Source organism: Lissotriton helveticus, chromosome 1_2 (genome assembly GCF_964261635.1).
Source record: "Lissotriton helveticus chromosome 1_2, aLisHel1.1, whole genome shotgun sequence".
Taxonomy (NCBI): Eukaryota; Metazoa; Chordata; class Amphibia; order Caudata; family Salamandridae; genus Lissotriton; species Lissotriton helveticus.
The window spans coordinates 343205669-343220873 of record NC_136058.1 but is presented as its reverse complement, the minus strand read 5'-3'; the positions used below and the strand labels follow the sequence as shown (position 1 = coordinate 343220873).

The 15205-nt window shown below is 48.7% G+C and overlaps 3 non-coding genes across 3 annotated transcripts; all 3 read right to left on the bottom strand.

Moving 5' to 3' along the window:
- Positions 1-317: 317 nt before the first annotated feature.
- Positions 318-406, bottom strand: TRNAR-UCU (transfer RNA arginine (anticodon UCU)). The gene is given in 2 exon segments: positions 318-353; positions 370-406. It is a non-coding gene; the product is annotated as a tRNA-Arg (tRNA).
- Positions 407-2396: 1990 nt separating this feature from the next.
- Positions 2397-2469, bottom strand: TRNAR-CCU (transfer RNA arginine (anticodon CCU)). The gene has a single exon. It is a non-coding gene; the product is annotated as a tRNA-Arg (tRNA).
- Positions 2470-3238: 769 nt separating this feature from the next.
- On the bottom strand, positions 3239-3310 carry TRNAQ-CUG (transfer RNA glutamine (anticodon CUG)). Its single transcript has one exon. It is a non-coding gene; the product is annotated as a tRNA-Gln (tRNA).
- Between the last annotated feature and the right edge of the window lie 11895 nt (positions 3311-15205).

Here is a 15205-nt window from a genome sequence, read left to right as displayed (position 1 = left end):
TGCAAAGACTCCCTCACACCTGCACGGCACTGAGTGGATGACGACCCTCCCTGCCCAATGCACTCTACACTCCCAGCGCACTGGCAAATGTCCTGCATGTGAGGAGGAGTCATTGACCACACGTTTTGGCCCATGTGTGATGCTAACAGCTGGGCTTCAGAGGGCTTCATCAGGGCGAGCAGGGGCTGCACAGGGCCCCCAGGGCCGGGCTGGGGAACCAAACGCAGCTCTGGAAAAACATGCACAAACCAACCCTGCTCCTTGTGCTCTTTCTCAAAATGTATGAAAGAAAGTTTCTATCATAATTTGTATCAAAACGACTCTGGTGGGACTCGAACCCACAACCTTTGAATGCCTCCACGGCCAGCCTAGAAGTCCAACGCGCTATCCATTGCGCCACAGAGCCTAGACCTGTTGAAACATCAACCCAGGATTATAAATGGAATGTATCAAACAGTCTCTTTCGTCTTTGATCACTTGTACATAAGTGGCAACAGTGAATAGTTGGTGCACATGCATTTTGAGGCCCGAGACAGAGGAGGACTGCGCTGGCTCCCCTTAGGGTCTCAGGGACGTGTGAGGTATTTTTGGGCTGAGTTATATTTACCTCTCGCTGGAAGCTTTTCACTGCTGGGCGATGATGGCGTTTGTTTCTTCTAACGTGATATGAGCGCACCTTACATGTCTCATGATGTTGACCCCGCCCCTTAAACCCACGTACATTCAGACTCCCCGGGGCCCATATAGGGCCCCGCTCCTGCCAATGCTTCAGGGGAGCCCCGAGGCGTGGGTAAAGTCACCCCGGAGCCTCCTCCTGCGCCCTCTACTTGGTTTAAGTTCTGAGAGTGAAATATTAAATATCACGGTACTGATCCGTAATATACATAGTGCCAATATCGGCCCAAACCCAGACCTCTCTTCATACAACACACCCCTCCACCAATAACCGACACAACACAAGTTGATGGAGAAAGTTGTTGCAGATTTATTAGCATATACATTATGCCGACATGTTGGGTTATCTTACGGGCGATCCAGAGCAGGCCGCCCCTCGCGACCCGCCCACCTGATGAGTCATAACCCCCGCGGTGTTAACCGTAGGGGCGTTGTCAGTTTTGGGGGGAAGGTCTAACCCCTCCCCCGGCGAACCCCTCGTTCGCCCAATACCCACGCCCCTCCTCCTCGGGGGAGCGGAGCGTTGGCAACCCCCGGTTGCTCAGGTGCACAATCGCCCGAAGGACTAACGGGGCGCCGTCGGTCCTCCAGGATCCACAGTGGATCTCCCTGGGGGATAATTCGCTCACGCACCCTTCCGGTGCTCCTGTAGAGGGTACCCTTCTGTACCTTCCTGTATTGGATCGCCCTGTAACTCCGCCTGCAACACAAAGATAATTCATTAGTAACACCAAACAACCCCCCAATCTGCCCAAGAGCAGGGTAAGCGGATGGGAGGGAAAACGCCGGGCAGACACCGTCCCGCGATGCAGGGTCAGCCTGGGGTTGGGGGCGAGGGTCAACCCGCCGCTGCGACCGGAACAAAGAGGGCGCTTGACCCTCGCCCCCTGAGCTATATAGCCCTTCAACTCCTCCCCCCAGAACAGGAAGTGACCTCACTGCGGGACCACTGGTCCCCCTAACCACTAGACCGCTCAGGGTCTGTGCCATCCTATGGCACCAAGGGTGGCCGCCCTCGTAGGTGGCCACCTTTGGTGTCCCAGGGCAGCCTATCAAGGATCACGTGACACATCTTCCTGCTGGATTCACTTGAGCTCTGACTGGAAAAACCAGAACAATTTGGTGACTTTCAATTTCGACTTCTTTAAACACATGAAAGGAAAGCCTTATTTCATCAAACCCATGAAAATATGATAAAGTCGCTTCAAAATTCTATATCATTCACCTTCGTATATCGGATTTATTTTCTTCAGTGCATTGAGAATAGATTTTTTTTGCGATATTTTTCTAACATGAATTTAAGAAACATCCACGCTTTCCTTCCTCCCACACTAACAACAATCGCAACAGTAAAGCAAGATGCAAGTCATTCGATATGTGCGCTCTTTGGGAGGGAGAGCGGCTATGTTGCTATTAGTCATGAACAACATTATAGTTTATAAAATCATACACTGGAGTTGGTTTCGTCCAGGGCACATCTTGAACTCATGTACTTCATGGTAATTTTATAAGTGATCATGAAGAAAAAAGAGGGAAAGTGAAATAAACAAGTGCTGAGAATCACACCATTTGGTCAAGTAGGGAAGCCAGGATCATGCGCTTTCTGGTTTCATGTTGTGCAATTGGGGCCCTAGATGTACCTTTGACTTCCCGTACACCCACCTTACAGTCCTATTGTTGAGAATGAAGATCTAGACAAAACCGGCTAAACTGCTCTTTCCCACCCCAGATGGGACTCGAACCCACAATCCCTGGCTTAGGAGGCCAGTGCCTTATCCATTAGGCCACTGGGGCTGCTTGATACCACAACAGACCAGTGACCTTTATTTTCTTGCTGCATGAACGATGTGCTCGACGCTTTTGATGCTCCTACTAAGGTATCAAGCAAGTCTATACAATCTTCAAAAACACCCATGCCGTGGTGCTTAAAGTATGAAATGGCGGCGTTTGAGTGAACTGGTTAATCCATCACTTATAAACCATAATGAGCTTCAATTGGATTCACAACCGTCCGCAAAGCATATTTCTTTCACGCCAGAGGACTGTCGACCTTTCAATCCATGTTTAGGCGAAAGACACTCTCTTCTCCATCGGCCACTGTTGCTAGAAACCACCTGTGCAGCGTGGAGTCAGGATTCCTGCCTGGATTATTAAATACATATATAAATTTACATAAATATTTTCGCGGTCAGGTGCAAAACAATTAACGCCAAGCCGCAAAAACCCGACTGCTTTGGTGATTAAAGTTTGAGTCCGTAGAGCTTACTGGAATCGGTTAACTAATCCATTCAGCTGCAGTGCATGAGTCTGAAGACTGAAACAATAAACAAGCATTTGCAATGCAACAAACTCGCATTTGTCTGAGTCTGAGCTATTGCATTGCAAATGTTGTTTTTTTTAAGCGCATCATGGTGCGCTTTCAAGTTAAAGGGCATAACCACCATTAAAGTGAAAGCCATGTATGTGACGCTTTTAAAAAAACATTTGTTTGTGAAGACAAACATACTGATTATTTTCAAGACTGATGTCAGTTAAAGTGTAGGTTATTAATAAATAAAATCTCAGGTCCCACCGAGATTTGAACTCGGATCGCTGGATTCAGAGTCCAGAGTGCTAACCATTACACCATGAAACCGGCTGAAAACCCCACCCCTATGTGCAACTTTTACTGCTGTACTGGGGAGGGGGTAGGCTGTAGTTTCTAGGTCTGATTTTAGTTACTTGAAATCCCTCCCTTGTGCTCTCGAGGCTGCCACTGACTGCCCGCTCCAAGAAGCATTGAAAATGCAATAGATCACGCCTTTGATTAAGTTAAAGCCATTATCTTTGCTAATGGTATTGTATAGCAAAGCAAATGACTTTAACTTAATACTTGGCGAGACCTATTGCATTTTTAATGATTGTTAGAACTGCCGGTGCTGAGCACTGGCAGGATGCATCCCACTTGAAGCCCTCTACAGAGATTTGAGCTGCTTTTTGCACGCGTTTCTATGAGGGAGACACTTATTTAGTTTGGTATCAGGGGCGGCCTTAGGCATGTGCAAGCTGTGCACCTGCACAGGGCCACCAAACCTCAGGTGCCACCACGCCAATATATATCCTTAATATAATAATCCTCTGAGGATGGATACATATTTGCGTGGCGGCTCCTGGCAAGGATTTGGCGGCCTTCGGCTCTGTTCCACTTCCAAACACCCTGACCCCCCCACTTCACTGGCCGCTGCGCTCTGCCCCGCCCGGACCCCCTCTTCCGGGGGCACTACCTGCGCTCCCTGCCCAGGGCCACCATGAGCCTAGAGCCGCCCCCGTTGGTATGCTTACATCTCTGCAGCACAAGCCATAGACTGCATTGGTGATAATGAGAGCAGACTGAGCCATGGTAAACCCCTCACACACCTTCGTGCCCTGTAGAATATTATGGATGCTTACAAGATAGTATGAGGGGTGGCTAGGATAATGCTTAATTTGAGAAGGTGGTTTCCGTGTTCGGCACAGCACTTAATTGCCAACACGGGCACTTAAGACAGTCTGCCCCATGGTGGCCCTGTTATTTGTATTAAGAGAGGAGCACATAAAAAGTATTTATTAATGCAATATGCATTAAAAATAGTTTATAGCTGGCACCCACACCATTATTATAGCTTTGGGGGAGTTGAACAGTCTATATTATCACACACGTAGGAGTGTGATTGTTGGTGGTTGTGTTGGTGCTGTCATTGGCACCACCGGCAGGGGCAATGGGTGGTGCAAGCTGCAGAGGCTTCCTCAGGAGAATCCTAGCATTTATGTTTTTTTTAAACAAATTATTGCACTGGTGCTAGTACTAGGGGTTAAAATCGCCAAGCTTTTGCACACACAGACCATTATTGGTGCTTCTTAAAACCATTCTGAAGTCTGCAGCTCTCGTAAATCGTGCAAAGGCTGCCCTCTCCTGGCTGTTGATAGTTATGCTTTGCAGACATGTATCCCAACACTAAATAGCACAACAACTGACTTCATCCCGTCTTTGTTATGCCACCCTCTCCGAGTTCTCTTGTAGTGTAGTCTGTGGTGTGATTTTGTTTGTGTTCCCCTGATGAGGGGTGTGCTGTGTGATTCTTATAGTTGGTTGGACTGTTAAAGTCCTCATGACATATTGTACCAACTGCCTGTTAATCATAATCAGTGGTTTAACTGGTCTAATAGTTCTCAGTCTGACATATGTTCTATGTCAGGAAGAGGTGTATAGCTGGCTAATACCGGCCATGTGGCTCCTGGTCTACCTAGTGGACCGAGCCTAGTAATGTGATTTTGATGTTTTAGGCCGCCTTTTAACCAGAGCTCATGCTTTTGGTAAGTTGATGGAATTTCAATGTCCTCGTAAGGAACATATTCCAGTGGATGTTCTCGATCTTGTAGTAGTGAAACTCGTGTGTAACACTATGTGCTGGGGGGAAATGAATCCATGAATAGAATACCTCTGTCTGCCGATATTCATGTGCCTCTATAACAAATATTACTTTACCACCAGTTGATGGAACTCCATTATTTATGAGTTTGTAAGTTATTATTTTTCTTACATTTACCGGGATGATTATGGCATCCGGGTCAATCTGTATGCGATTTCTCGCCTCTAAGAATGCTTGAGCTGTAGCTTCAGCTAATTCTTCGTCATTCATTATTATTTTACCGCCTGAAGATTTTGCAGAACAAGTTTCAAGGAAACAAAGATTAGGTGCACAATATTTTGGAACACTGTATTCTTCAACGTTGAATAAACTAAAAACTAATATATAGGATTCTCATCCTACTTAGTTTTAGCGGATATTATCCTTTAACCCACTCCAGACGTCTTTTGGAGTTTTTACGGAAAAAGGGGTCTGTGTGAAAAGCACGACTGAGTTACTCTAGTATCTAGCATTAAATTATCGCCTTACCAAACGTTGGGCGCCATGTAGTGTAGTTGCTATATTCCCAATAGGCTCTGCGCAGTGGAATAATAAACCCTGTAGATTAGACGTAGGACTGAGGTCAACTAGGTCTCTACCGAGTCTATTAAACTTAATTGTGAGTGCCAGTTAGCACAGAGTTCACTAGAAACTTTCTCGAATAAACAAGAAGGAAAAAATTTCTGACAACCGTATAACATGACAACTTTGTTTCCCCAGAATGTAACGTATCTCTAGAGTCGCGGAAACAATAGATAGTTATTTCACTCAGTCATTGTGCATGCTTAGTTTCACCAGAGTTGCTGAGAAAAGGAAAAGACGGGCGTTTTCAATAAAAGTATTTATTGAACAGTCTTATCTCTCAAGCATAAGAAATGTACTGCTACAATCGTAATACTGGTTATAAAGTACAAGGCGTATAATACGAACAGTATTATAAAGTAGTACTGTAAAAGCATGATATGGTTTCTAAGCCATAAGTTGCTTAAAACGTATAAAATACATACAATGAAAAAAGATGGCTAAAAGTACTCAACTAATGCTTCTAAAATACGCCTACCTCGGTGTACCTAACCTAAGTCTAGTACGAGGGAGGGAGTAAGTAAGGAGTAGCTTAAGTTTAGTAATTCTCTGCCAAGAGTCTGATAAGGAATTCTCTAAGAGGTTAATCACCTCCGTACCTTTGGTTTAGAATGAAGGAGGTCTTGTATCTCTCTCTCGGAACTCAATTTCCCAGCAACCCGCAAGGGTAAACCGGAAACACTGGAGCTGGATTTCTCGGCTGGAGAAAAGACAGCATCTCTCAGTGCGTCAGCTGGAGGGTCGGCTTCCTTCGGCACTTGCTCTTGCAGGGCGTCGGGCAAGTAGTAAGTCGATCTTCTCCAAACCACCGTGTGCTTGTCTGGGCAAATCTGGGCATATTTATACTATGAAGGTGCCGATATTGACGTGTGATTGGACTTAATAACGTCATATAGGGACTAAATCCCTAGAAAACTCCTTCATTTCCTAGATAAATTAGCATACAGGCAAGGGGAAGTCCCGAGCTGCTGAAGGCGGGTTTCTCTAAGAAATCGTTGCAGATTCTTGGAACTTAGGGGAAGTAGCCATGCCGTATTTGGGCTGCATAGGCTCAGACTAAATATGGAGATGATTTCTATGCCTATATAAGGATCGAATAAACTATACCTACATAAGGGCATGAATCAGGAAAATTACACTAGGGTCCTAGATTGATTTACAACACTCTGTTGAAATGTTCAGTCAGTGTAGAACTCCAGCCTGACCTCATGGAGGAATGTTCTCCTTGGCAAGATGCTTGCTTCAATGTGCAATATCTCCAAAGGAGCTGACGTTCCTTGATCCCACACCAGAATAAAACCCACAATGATGTCACAGTGTTGTGCTACAAAGGGGGAAATTGCATCAGATGGCAGCACCTTTCTATAGACAGACAACACCGCATGAAGCAGTAAAGAAAAGCATAAAATATAGTTTCACAATTAATAAAACCACTTTATCCTTATCATTACTTAGCAGAAGTCTAGAACTGGTATAACATTTCTCTCTCAGGACGAGCCATTTAATTTTGCTCCATTATTGTGCCCAGTGGAGGCTTCTGAACAACATCGGGCCATATTATCAAGAAAGGGCGATACATTATCGCCGCTTTTATCGGCAGAAAACTGCCGCTAAAGCGGCGATAATGGGCTTGATAATATGTCCTTGTGAATTCCCATAGAAGCCCAGGTTAACACCATAACCTGGGCTTCTATGGGAATTCACAAAGAGTTTTGGGCTATGAAAAGTAGGGCCCAAACCCCTAAACTTTAGAACTCTTTTGGAACCAAGAAGACTGCCAAGAAGAAGAGCTAGAGAAGCTGTGAGTAGGGACTAACACTTTGCTGTGTGTTTTGCTGTGTTGGCCTGCAGGGGCTGCTTCTCTCTTGGGTAGTGAAAGGACAGGACTGAACTTACTGCAACTTCCTTTTTGTGAGATTTTCCACGGGCTTGAGGTAGAGCTTGCCCTATGTTCAAGAAGTCTCAGTAACAGCAAATGCTTTAAGTTCTTCTGCCTTCAACACTGGGGATTGTGTGTTTTGTGCTGCAACACAAGAAAAGCAATGCTGCTGCCGACTCCATGTACTGAAGGCACCGCAGAGGGAACCGCCGCAATGCCACACTGCAATCCTGGTCCCACCGACAATGCCAGATTTCACCTGGGCATTCCCCTACATCTGTGTGAGACATGGATGGTGAGCGTGTGTGTATGCTGCATACATGTGGTAGAATGAGCAAGGGGTAAGTGTTTAATCCTGGCTCCATGGAGGTAGAAATGCATTCTGGAACACTGTGTGCAAGTGGCCACCAAGATGGTGGTCAAAGGTCAGCCTTGCCAGGCAGGGATGAGAATTGGAAGTAGCCTGGGCATCTTCCTGAGGTGCCTTTGGAATGAACATTGCCCCAACGAAGGATGGGTGAGGTTAAACAGACTATTTATGTGCAAGAGGACCCCACCCTCCGACCGAGTTTACGACTTCCACAGAGGTGTCTTGTGTCCGGCAGACCAGGACTCCTCTGCTTTTGTGCCATTGTTATTAATCTCTGTCCACTTCCTTCCTGCTACAACCCAGATCATAGATTTATTGCTGAGCCACCCCTGAGGAGGAATCTCATCCTCTGAGACTAGAGCAGAGCTCTGTTGAGAAGGAATGCTATCCCCTGAGACTAGAGAAGAGCTCTGCTGAGAAGGGATGTCATCCCCTGATATTAGAGCAGAGCCCCTGAGAAGGGATGCCACCTCCTGAGACTAGAGCAGACCTCTGCTGAGAAGGGATGCTATCCCCTGAGACTAGAGCAGAGCTCTGCTGAGAAGGGATGCCACCCCCTGAGATTAGAGCAGAGCTCTTCTGAGAATGGATGTCATCCCCTGATATTAGAGCAGAGCCCCTGGGAAGGGATGTCAGTCCCTGAGCAGAGCTCTGCTGAGAAGGGATGCTATCCCCTAAGACTAGAGTAGAGCTCTGCTGAAAATGGATGCTATCCCCTGAGACTAGAGCAGACTCTGCTGCGAAGGGATGCCATCACCTGAGACCAGAGCAGAGCTCTGTTGAGAAGGGATGCCACCCCCTGAGACTAGAGCAGAGCTCTGCTCAGAAGGTATGCCAACCCTTGAGACTAGAGCAGAGCTCTGCTGAAAAGGGATGCCAACCCCTCAGACTAGAGCAGAGCTCTGCGGAGAAGGGATGTCATCCCCTGAGACTAGAGCAGAGCTCTGCTGAGAACGGATGTCATCACCTGAGACTAGAGAAGAGCTCTGCAGAGAAGGGATGTCATCACCTGAGACTAGAGAAGAGCTCCGCAGAGAAGGGATGTCATCCCCTGAGACTATAGCAGAGCTCTGCTGAGAAGGGATGCTACCCCCTGAGATTAAAGCAGAGCTCTGCTGAGAAGGGATGCCAACCCCTGCGCAGAGCTCTACTTGAGAAGGGATGCCACCCCCTGAGACTAGAGAAGAGCTCTACTTGAGAAGGGATGCCACCCCCGGAGACTAGAGCAGAGCTCTACTTGAGAAGGGATGCCACCCCCGGAGACTAGAGCAGAGCTCTACTTGAGAAGGGATGCCATCCACGGAGACTAGAGCAGAGCTCTACTTGAGAAGGGATGCCACCCCCTGGGACTAGAGAAGAGCTCTGCTGAGAAGGGATACCAACATGTAAGACTAGAGCAGAGCTCTGCTGAGAAGGGATGCCATCACCTGAGACAAGAGCAGAGCTCTGCTGAGAAGGGATGCCATTCCCTGAGATTAGAGCAGAGCTCTGCTGAGAAGGGATGCCACCCCCTGGGACTAGAGAAGAGCTCTGCTGAGAAGGGATGCCACCCCCTGAGACCAGAGCAGAGCTCTGCAGAGAAGGGATGCCAACCCCTGAGATGGGAGCAGAGCTCTACTTGAGAAGGGATACCACCCCTTGAGACTAGAGCAGAGCTCTACTTGAGAAGGGATGCCACCCCCTGAGACTAGAGCAGAGCTCTACTTGAGAAGGGGTGCTACCCCTTGAGAGGAGAGCAGAGCTCCACTGAGAAGGGATGCAACCCCTGAGACTAGATCAGAGCTCTGCTGAGAAGGTGCTGAGAAGGGATGCCACCCCCTGAGACTAGAGCAGAGCTCTACTGAGAAGGGATGCCACCCCTGAGACTAGATCAGAGCTCTGCTGAGAAGGTGCTGAGAAGGGATGCCACCCCCTGAGACTAGAGCAGAGCTCTGCCGAGAAGGGATGCCACCCCCGAGACTAGAATATTTACAACAAGGGGTGGTGAGGGACAGAGTCTCTGAATTAAGCAGAATACTCTCACCCAGTCAAGAGATCAGGGCTTGATCCAACACCGTTTTTTAGCTCATTGCACCATCCCAGTTTCAGAACCTGGCTGTATGCAAATTAGTCTGTCCCTGGCCCAGTGCATCATGGGAACAGGGCAGACCAGACTACAAAAGCCAATTCTTACACTGGAAAGGAAACAAGCTTCCGGGGACCGGTTTCTGGCATTAAAGCCGTCTTCGGCCCGGCTTGCTTGAATCCTGATGGTGCAATGAGCAAGGGACTCATGTCTGAGTATACCCTTCCACGCTTAGGGTGGACAAAAATATTTACAACAAGGGGTGGTGAGGGACAGAGTCTCTGAATTAAGCAGAATACTCTCACCCAGTCAAGAGATCAGGGCTTGATCCAACACCGTTTTTTAGCTCATTGCACCATCCCAGTTTCAGAACCTGGCTGTATGCAAATTAGTCTGTCCCTGGCCCAGTGCATCATGGGAACAGGGCAGACCAGACTACAAAAGCCAATTCTTACACTGGAAAGGAAACAAGCTTCCGGGGACCGGTTTCTGGCATTAAAGCCGTCTTCGGCCCGGCTTGCTTGAATCCTGATGGTGCAATGAGCAAGGGACTCATGTCTGAGTATACCCTTCCACGCTTAGGGTGGACAAAAATATTTACAACAAGGGGTGGTGAGGGACAGAGTCTCTGAATTAAGCAGAATACTCTCACCCAGTCAAGAGATCAGGGCTTGATCCAACACCGTTTTTTAGCTCATTGCACCATCCCAGTTTCAGAACCTGGCTGTATGCAAATTAGTCTGTCCCTGGCCCAGTGCATCATGGGAACAGGGCAGACCAGACTACAAAAGCCAATTCTTACACTGGAAAGGAAACAAGCTTCCGGGGACCGGTTTCTGGCATTAAAGCCGTCTTCGGCCCGGCTTGCTTGAATCCTGATGGTGCAATGAGCAAGGGACTCATGTCTGAGTATACCCTTCCACGCTTAGGGTGGACAAAAATATTTACAACAAGGGGTGGTGAGGGACAGAGTCTCTGAATTAAGCAGAATACTCTCACCCAGTCAAGAGATCAGGGCTTGATCCAACACCGTTTTTTAGCTCATTGCACCATCCCAGTTTCAGAACCTGGCTGTATGCAAATTAGTCTGTCCCTGGCCCAGTGCATCATGGGAACAGGGCAGACCAGACTACAAAAGCCAATTCTTACACTGGAAAGGAAACAAGCTTCCGGGGACCGGTTTCTGGCATTAAAGCCGTCTTCGGCCCGGCTTGCTTGAATCCTGATGGTGCAATGAGCAAGGGACTCATGTCTGAGTATACCCTTCCACGCTTAGGGTGGACAAAAATATTTACAACAAGGGGTGGTGAGGGACAGAGTCTCTGAATTAAGCAGAATACTCTCACCCAGTCAAGAGATCAGGGCTTGATCCAACACCGTTTTTTAGCTCATTGCACCATCCCAGTTTCAGAACCTGGCTGTATGCAAATTAGTCTGTCCCTGGCCCAGTGCATCATGGGAACAGGGCAGACCAGACTACAAAAGCCAATTCTTACACTGGAAAGGAAACAAGCTTCCGGGGACCGGTTTCTGGCATTAAAGCCGTCTTCGGCCCGGCTTGCTTGAATCCTGATGGTGCAATGAGCAAGGGACTCATGTCTGAGTATACCCTTCCACGCTTAGGGTGGACAAAAATATTTACCCCCGAGACTAGAGCAGACCTCTGCTGAGAAGGGATGCCACCCCCTGAGACTAGAGCAGAGCTCTACTTGAGAAGGGAGGCCACCCCCGGAGACTAGAGCAGAGCTCTACTTGAGAAGGGATGCCACCCCTGGGACTAGAGCAGAGCTCTACTTGAGAAGGGATGCCACCCCCTGAGACTAGAGCAGAGCTCTGCTGAGAAGGGATGTCATCCCCTGAGACTAGATCAGAGCTCTGCTGAGAAGGTGTGGAGAAGGGATGCCACCCCCTGAGACTAGAACAGAGCTCTACTTGAGAAGGGATGCCACTCCGTGAGACTAGAGCAGAGCTCTCCTGAGAAGGGATGTCATTCCTGTGAGACTAGAGCAGAGCTCTACTTGAGAAGGGATGCCATCCCCTGAGACTAGAGCAGAGCTCTGCTGAGAAGGGATGCCATCCCCTGAGACTAGAGCAGAGCTCTGCTGAGAAGGGATGCCATCCCCTGAGACTAGAGCAGAGCTCTGCTGAGAAGGGATGCCACCCCCTGAGACTAGAGCGGAGCTCTGCTGAGAAGGGATGCTAGCCCCTGAGCAGAGCTCTGCTGAGAAGGGGTACCACCCCCTGAGACTAGAGCAGAGCTCTACTTCAGAAGGTATGCCATCCCCTGAGACTAGAGCAGAACTCTGCTGAGAAGGGATGTCATCCCCTGAGACTAGAGCAGAGCTCTACTTGAGAAGGGATGCCACCCCCTGAGACTAAAGAAGAGCTCTGCTGAGAAGGGATACCAACATGTAAGACTAGAGCAGAGCTCTGCTGAGAAGGGATGCCATCACCTGAGACTAGAGCAGAGCTCTGCTGAGAAGGGATGCCATCCCCTGAGACTAGAGCAGAGCTCTGCTGAGAAGGGATGCCACCCCCTGAGACCAGAGCAGAGCTCTGCAGAGAAGGGATGCCAACCCCTGAGACTGGAGCAGAGCTCTACTTGAGAAGGGATACCACCCCCTAAGACTAGAGCAGAGCTCTACTTGAGAAGGTATGCCACCCCCTGAGACTAGAGCGGAGCTCTACTTGAGAAGGGATGCCACCCCCTGAGACGAGAGCAGAGCTCTACTGAGAAGGGATGCCACCCCTGAGACTAGATCAGAGCTCTGCTGAGAAGGTGCTGAGAAGGGATGCCACCCCCTGAGACTAGAGCAGAGCTCTGCTGAGAAGGGATGCCACCCCCTGAGACTAGAGCAGAGCTCTGCCGAGAAGGGATGCCACCCCCTGGGACTAGAGCAGACCTCTGCTGAGAAGGGATGCCACCCCCTGAGACTAGAGCAAAGCTCTACTTGAGAAGGGATGCCTTCCCTTGAGACTAGAGCAGAGCTCTACTGAGAAGGGATGTCATCCCCTGAGACTAGATCAGAGCTCTGCTGAGAAGGTGTTGAGAAGGGATGCCACCCCCTGAGACTAGAGCAGAGCTCTACTTGAGAAGGGATGCCATTCCCTGAGACTAGAGCGGACCTCTCCTGAGAAGGGATGTCATTCCCGTGAGACTAGAGCATAGCTCTACTTGAGAAGGGATGCCACCCCCTGAGACTAGAGCAGAGCTCTGCTGAGAAGGGATGCTAGCCCCTGAGCAGAGCTCTGCTGAGATGGAATTTCATCCCCTGAGACGAGAGCAGAGCTCTGCTGAGAAGGGATGCCACCCCCTGAGACTAGAGCAGAGCTCTGCTGAGAAGGGATGCCATCCCCTGAGACTAGAGCAGAGCTCTGCTTAGAAGGGATGCCATCCCCTGAGACTAGAGCAGAGCTCTGCTGAGAAGGGATGCCATCCCCTGAGACTAGAGCAGAGCTCTGCTGAGAAGGGATGCCACCCCCTGAGACTAGAGCGGAGCTCTGCTGAGAAGGGATGCTAGCCCCTGAGCAGAGCTCTGCTGAGAAGGGATAACACCCCCTGAGACTAGAGCAGGGCTCTACTTCAGAAAGGATGCCATTGCCTGAGACTAGAGCAGAACTCTGCTGAGAAGGGATGCCACCCCCTGAGACTAGAGCAGAGCTCTGCTGAGAAGGGATGTGTGAGAAGTTGACCTGATGTATGATGTCCACAATTATGTGGGCACATTGTATCAGTCCAAACAATCCCTTATGGTGGTAGTTGTAAGTCAACCTTATAGACAAGCTATCCTAATGGTAGCATGGACTAAGCAGCCTTCAGGCTAAACTCAAGAGGGCATGTGAAGCCAGCTGTTTTACCATATGCAATCCTGTAATATCAAATGAAAAGACAGCACACAAGTTATATATTATAAAAATATCTATATCTATTACTAGAATAAACCCCTGTGCTCTTTATGAGTATAGGAGCACAAGCGTTTAAACAAAAGCACAGTTTAACATATGAAAGTTGCACGTTTATGGATGAGGCAGGTGGCCACTCAAACCATATATCAAAAAAGTGGTATAAGTATCACTTTACAAACAGTGGTAAGGCCTAGGGCCTTGGGAATCGCTGGGACTACACTGGACTAACAGCAGTTAGGACGGGAGTAGCCCGCGGGATTCGGGTGCAGTGCTAAAAGCACACGCATGCACCAATGCAAAGTCAATGGTGCGTAAAAGTTACAAAGTTACTGTTTTAGGAGTCTTCCGACTGGAATAGAATTACCACACTGTAAACTAGGACACTAGAGGTGTAAACCACTATAGGGGCACCGGTGTTCACGAGTTACCTCACCCACAGGAAGCGGGTGCATAGGTGCCAAAGTGTGTCAGGTTTCGTCGTGTAGATCTATGGAGCCTGGAGATGAAGATGCTGCAGGCGGCCAGGAGAGAAGAGTCCGGTTGGATCCAAGGGTGGATCGAAGATGTAGAGTACCTGAAAGCAGAGGGGACAGAGTCTGGGTCACTAGCCTGTGACCAGGAAGGAACCAGGAAGGAACCAGGCGATGTCGGGCGCAATCAGGTGGTTGTCATGAAGCTTGTCTCCACTGCCACGTGGACTCTGGGGAATCGAGGATGTCCAGGAGTAGATCATGAATTGTCCCACAAAGGTTCTCGCTGTCGGCGGTGTCGGCTTCCGGATCGGAGGTAACAAGCCTTGGCAAGTGCAACCCACGCAGGATCGGAAGATTGCTTCTTACTCGGACCAGCAAGGTCTGAGCGGTCGCTCCTTTTCAGGGAAGCGAGGGCCATTCTAAAGCAACCAGACTTGGAGAGCAAATTCAAAGGTTCATTGGTACAGGGGCCGCTAGCCAATGGGCAAGCGACCGGACCAAAGCGTCAAGCAGGAAAATGCAAAAGGGCCCGGATATGCATTCACATTCTGTTCACCAATGTTCATCACTTGAAAAATAATGTCCCCTTGCAACGGTTGGTCCAACTCTTGGACCACCATGTGAGTAGTACTTTTCTTTTCGTCGCATACCCTCAAAAAATGGCCCTTTTTTTGCAATTACTGCAAGTGACTCCCCTCGCTGGACACTTTACATCATTAGCTAGATGGTTTGGGTTACCACATCTGTAGCACTTTGGCTTGTTGGGCTGAGCACTGTGTTTATTCACCTCAGGTTGGTTAGACTTAATTTTAACATCTCTCTGAACTA